Genomic DNA, 5,418 nt, shown 5'->3' with positions numbered 1-5,418 from the left:
TGGTATACGTTGCGGGGCGACTATGGCCGCAACGTAATATCAAAATAGCTTAAGCGGCCAATAAGAGCTGCTAAACTGCAGCAAGTGCCTAGACTGTTAGCTGAAACTGAACTACACTATTTGATTGAAGCTGTTTACAGTGGCGGTTGTCTAGACTGAGTCAGGGTATGTTTTGATTGTGTACTTTTTGTGGGATTAGTTATATAAATGTTTACTTGTTTACTTTATTTACATATTTATAGTATTGTTAACCATTGTGAACCATACAATATATTTTCTAGTTAGGTTAATTACTTTATGTGCTATTCTGATGTTGTCAACAGCATATAAACACCTTGTTTATATTGTTGACAATATTGACAGCCTATTTGGCATAGCATTGAATGGTAATGTGCCTCTGAGATGTGTGTATTTATGTTGTGTACATTTATGAATATTTATGTATTTATGTTGTGTATACTGATTTGTATTATTTATTTATTATACAGGTTTTTGTTTTTGCTTTTGTTTACACTGGTCCAGAAATAAAAAGAACAGGACATTGCATTAAACTCTACCATCTTGTTTGTGTAATATTCTTGGCGTTACATCATGGCGTAGTCGGCAGGATTTCTGCACCGTGTTATTAAAAACCCTGACTGTTGACGTGAGGACTAACTGTGAAGATCGCAACTGTGTTTCTACTAATGTGAAGTAAGAAAATATACTTACCGTCCATTTCACCGTGTTAATTATCCAAGAGTACGGAAGATCAACATTGACACTTGTCAGAATTATTTTGTTTTAGTAACAGTGTGATACTCACATGTGTAGTTGTATGTAGACAGGTCTTATATTTTATATTGTACATGTATTTCACTTGTATCTCTGTGATTTTTGTATAAAATCATTTGCATGGTCCCATATTGAACTGTTATTGTATGATCAATTCTGAGTGTACAGCAATTTTCTTATTGATTGTATTGTATACTGATGCATGCTTGTAAACTGTGTTGATTATTATATGAATTAACATGTCTGACTCAGACACCGAGCAGGAGGTACAAGCTTTAAAGTTGAAGATCCAACAGCTGGAGTCAGTTGTGATGGAAAGAGATGAAGCAGCTGCCCGTGCGATTGCTGAAGCTGAAGTGTCAGATAGAGAAGTGAAACGTCTGGTTGCAGAACTGAGGTTGAAACCCAATGTAGAGGTCAGTTCTCCCCCTGTGAATAGTAGTAGTACTGGTCGCATGGTGTATGTTGCCCCCAGCAGGAAACTTGACCGCTTCAGAGGCAAACCAGAAACAGATAGTGATCTGACGGTAAATGACTGGATCGAGGATGCCCAAGCTACTATTACATCCAGAGGTCTTAATGCAAGTGAAAGTGCGAGTTTCCTTATCGAACATCTAGGTGGTAAGGCCAGACACGAAATACTGGGAAGAAATGAAATACAGTACGATGCCCAAAAGATATTTGCTGTACTGTCAAGAGTCTTTGGTGATGGAGATAGTTTGCCCCAGCTTCAACAACGATTTTATTCTTACAAGCAAACCGATGGCGAAGATCTCATTTCCTGTTCCCTAGAATTGGTTAATTTGTATGACCGTATGGTACAACTTGATCCATCCTTTAAATTTGGCAGAGATATTCAGCTGAAAAACCGTCTGTCTGAAGCTGTGTCTGATGAGAGCCTGAAAATGGAGTTGCGTAGACTGAATAGTAACCAGCCTGAGCTTAGTTACTTTGACACACGTGACCGTGTTATGGAGCTGATGGGACAGCGAGGCAAATTTAAAGTAAAGCACAGTGCTGCTGTTCGAGAGGTCAAAGTTGAAGATGACTACCGTGAATTGATCTTGAAGCAGGGTGAACAAATAGCTGCATTACAGAAACAGAGTCACACATATCCTCGCAGACCAAGCCTGTAAATAGAAAACCTGTTGTTGCACCAGATGGTAAGAGGCACTGTTGGACTTGCGGATCCACAAACCACTTACGCTGTGATTGTCCTGATAAGAAGCCACGCTGCAGAGAGAATGTACCTAAGTCACCAAGTTTAAACTAGTTAAACCTACTGCTGAGAGCCGTGTGGTGGGTGAAACAATTGATGGAGGCTCAGTTATAAGCAAGATTGTTGGAGATTGTCCAGAAGTTGTTGCCAAGTTTGCAGGGACAGCAATAGCATGTTTGATTGACACTGGTGCTGAGGTGTCTACAGTGACTGAACAATTTTTCAGTGAGCACCTCGCTCACGGGGAAAAACTACAGGATGTCACTGCATACATCAAGATTACTGGTTCCCAGGGCCTGGAAATCCCCTACTCCGGCTATGTAGAACTTCCTGTGACATTGTTTAACCACACTTTCCATAAATTAGGTTTTTTAGTTGTGCATGATCCAATAAATACTCCTATTGAATCACGCAAGCGTAGGATACCAGGTGTTTTAGGTTCTAATGTTTTCAGAGATATGAGAATGGTACTTGTAGATAAGCATGGTGAGCAGTTTGTTGAGAAATTAAGTGAGAAGCTGAGACCTGATGAAGTTAAACTTTTGCATATATTGGAGGCTTACAAAACTACAGTCGTGAATCAGGAGACTTGTGTTGTGGAGCCTGAAGTTAGACATGTCAGAGTTGCTGGAAAAAAAATCGGTGTTACTGCCTGCTAGATCATTAAGCGTCATTGAAGGGTCAGTTCAACCCAGCCCAAAAGGTTGTGTGCATTATGCAATGCTTGAGAGACATACAGCCCATGCTACAGAACTGCAAAATGGAGTGACTGTTGCTACAGCTTATGTCACAATTGATGATAGTGGTAGAATTCCCATGCAGGTAGCAAATTTCAGCGATAATGATGTTTACTTACCCCCTCGTACTCCAGTTGGCGTGATTGAAACTGCTTCTGTGGAACCATCTATACAATTTCATGCAGTAAATGTGAATGAAGTTCAAGTGTCAGAGGCTAATGTGAACACATCATTAGTGAACGAACTTGTTTCAAGAATGAAGGTTGACAAGATTAGTGATGCTGAACAGGTCAAATTAAACAGTCTAATTGTCAAACACTATGACAAATTTAGTAAGGATGAAGATGATATCGGTTACTGTGACCTGGTGAAACACAGAATAATAACCACTGACAACATAGCAGTAAAGGTGCCGCATCGCAGAGTATCTCCACATCATTGGGAGGAAGTTCGAGAATACATACGCAAGTCATTGGACAGAGGCATCATACGTGAATCATGCAGTCCCTATGCTTCACCAATAGTTCTTGTGAGGAAAAAGAATGGTAAGATGAGACTCTGTGTCGATTACCGTTCTTTAAATATGAAGACACACAAGGATGCATATCCACTCCCCAGAATAGAAGAGGCATTAGAGGCTCTAGGTGGTGCGAAGTATTTCTGCAGTGTAGATCTTGCCCATGGATTCAACCAACTTCCTGTTGCAGAAGAAGACATTGAAAAAACTGCTTTCCGTACTGGTACAGGTGGTTTATACGAGTATACTAGAATGCCCTTTGGCTTATGCAATGCCCCTGCCACCTTCATGAGACTAATGGACAAGGCTTTTGGTGACCTAAACTTTCAAACTCTTCTGGTGTACTTGGACGATATTCTTGTATTTGGGTCAACGTTCGATGAAACTCTTACCAGACTAGATACTGTGCTCACTCGTTTAGGTGAACTGAATCTTAAGGTTAAACCAGAGAAGTGCCATCTCTTTGGTACTAAAGTTCATTACTTGGGTCACATGGTAGCCCCAGATCCTGAGATCCTGTTCAAGAGTGGTCTAGACCTGAAACTGAACGAGAACTGAGAGGATTCCTTGGACTGAGTGGTTACTATCGAAGGTTTGTTCCAGGGTATGCCAAAATAGCTGCCCCGCTTCATAACTTACTGAAGAAGCCTGATGAATCTGGGAAAGTCTCAAAGACAAAAAGAAAGAGAAAGAAAAGTGCCAAGAACCATTTGTCAGTTGATGTCAAACAACATTGGGATGAATCCTGTGATGTAGCTTTCAATAATTTGAAAAAAGCACTAATTTCCCCTCCAATCTTAGGTTATCCAGATTTCACTCTACCTTTGATACTTGAGACTGATGCAAGTTTCTTGGGCCTAGGCGCTGTACTTTCACAAAAACAAGGTGACCAGATAGTTGTACTGGCCTACGCTAGTAGAAGTCTAAAGCCAAATGAGAGGAATATGCAGAACTATTCAAGCATGAAGCTTGAATTATTAGCACTTAAATGGGCAGTGACAGAAAAATTTAGGGATCTGTTGATTGGTGCAGAGTTTGTGATTTATACGGATAACAATCCCCTGAGTTACTTACAAACAACTGCTAGGTTGGGAGCGACTGAGACGCGTTGGGCAGCAGAACTTGCACAGTTCCGGTTTACTACAAAATACCGCTCTGGTAAAAGTAACCAGAATGCTGATTCCCTGAGTAGAAAAACTAGCCATGGTAGCGAACCTCATACAATGTCTGTTAGACTGGAAGAGGTGAGAAGTAGCTGTTTTGCTGAATGTGCTCCAGACGTTAGTTTATCTACTGCACTACCTAACTCTCTCCGTATGAAGATTCAAAGTATGACTGCTACTGTGTTGCTCAATGAAATACGTGTGAAATCCAAGAAGGTCGAACCAAAAACCATCTCCACTTTACCATCCATATCAAAGGTCGACTTAGCCCAGATGCAGAAAGCAGATAATAACATCTCTAGATTGTGGTTTTATTGGCAGTCAAAACATCCACCCACAACACGTCAGCTGATGAAAGAGTCCAAACCAGTGAGAAAACTACTACGTTCTTGGAAACGCATCAGAGAAGACAATGGTGTACTCTATCGTATAGTACATGCTGATGGCACAGAAGTTAAACAACTGGTTTTGCCAGAGACTCTCCAGGACAAAGTGTTAAGTGCAATCCATGATGAGGCTGGACATCAGGCAGCTGAGAAAACAACAGCTTTAGCACGAACTAGATGTTATTGGCCAGAAATGGTTGTTCAAATTGCAGAGTATTGTCGTAAATGCTCACGATGTACTTTTGCCAAAGCAGGGAAGAGCCTTCACCCCACAATGGGATCCCTGACTGCAACTAAACCGCTAGAGGTACTTGCTATGGATTATACCGTCTTGGAGCCAAGTTCCACAGGTATCGAGAATGTACTTGTACTCACAGATGTATTCACTAAGTTTACACAAGCTATACCAACGCGAGACCAGAAAGCTACAACTGTGGCACGAGTGTTAGTTCGTGATTGGTTTGTCAGATTCGGTGTCCCACGAAGACTACACAGTGACCAAGGACGTAATTTTGAAAGTCAAATAGTGAGAGAGCTTTGCAAGGTATATGGCATTACTAAAAGTCGAACCACTGCATACCACCCAGAAGGGAACGGCCAATGTGAGCACTTTAATCGAACC

General features: G+C 41.1%; 1 pseudogene; it reads left to right on the top strand.

Annotated features, from left to right (window-relative positions):
- Positions 1 to 898: 898 nt before the first annotated feature.
- LOC146750311 (uncharacterized) lies at positions 899 to 2,560 on the top strand (annotated as a pseudogene).
- The last annotated feature ends 2,858 nt before the right edge of the window (positions 2,561 to 5,418 follow it).

This window comes from Saccoglossus kowalevskii, chromosome 1, assembly GCF_978046115.1.
Source record: "Saccoglossus kowalevskii chromosome 1, keSacKowa6.1, whole genome shotgun sequence".
NCBI classification, from domain to species: Eukaryota; Metazoa; Hemichordata; class Enteropneusta; family Harrimaniidae; genus Saccoglossus; species Saccoglossus kowalevskii.
Note: the sequence above shows the minus strand (reverse complement) of the source record. Positions and strands in the feature narration are given on the sequence as shown.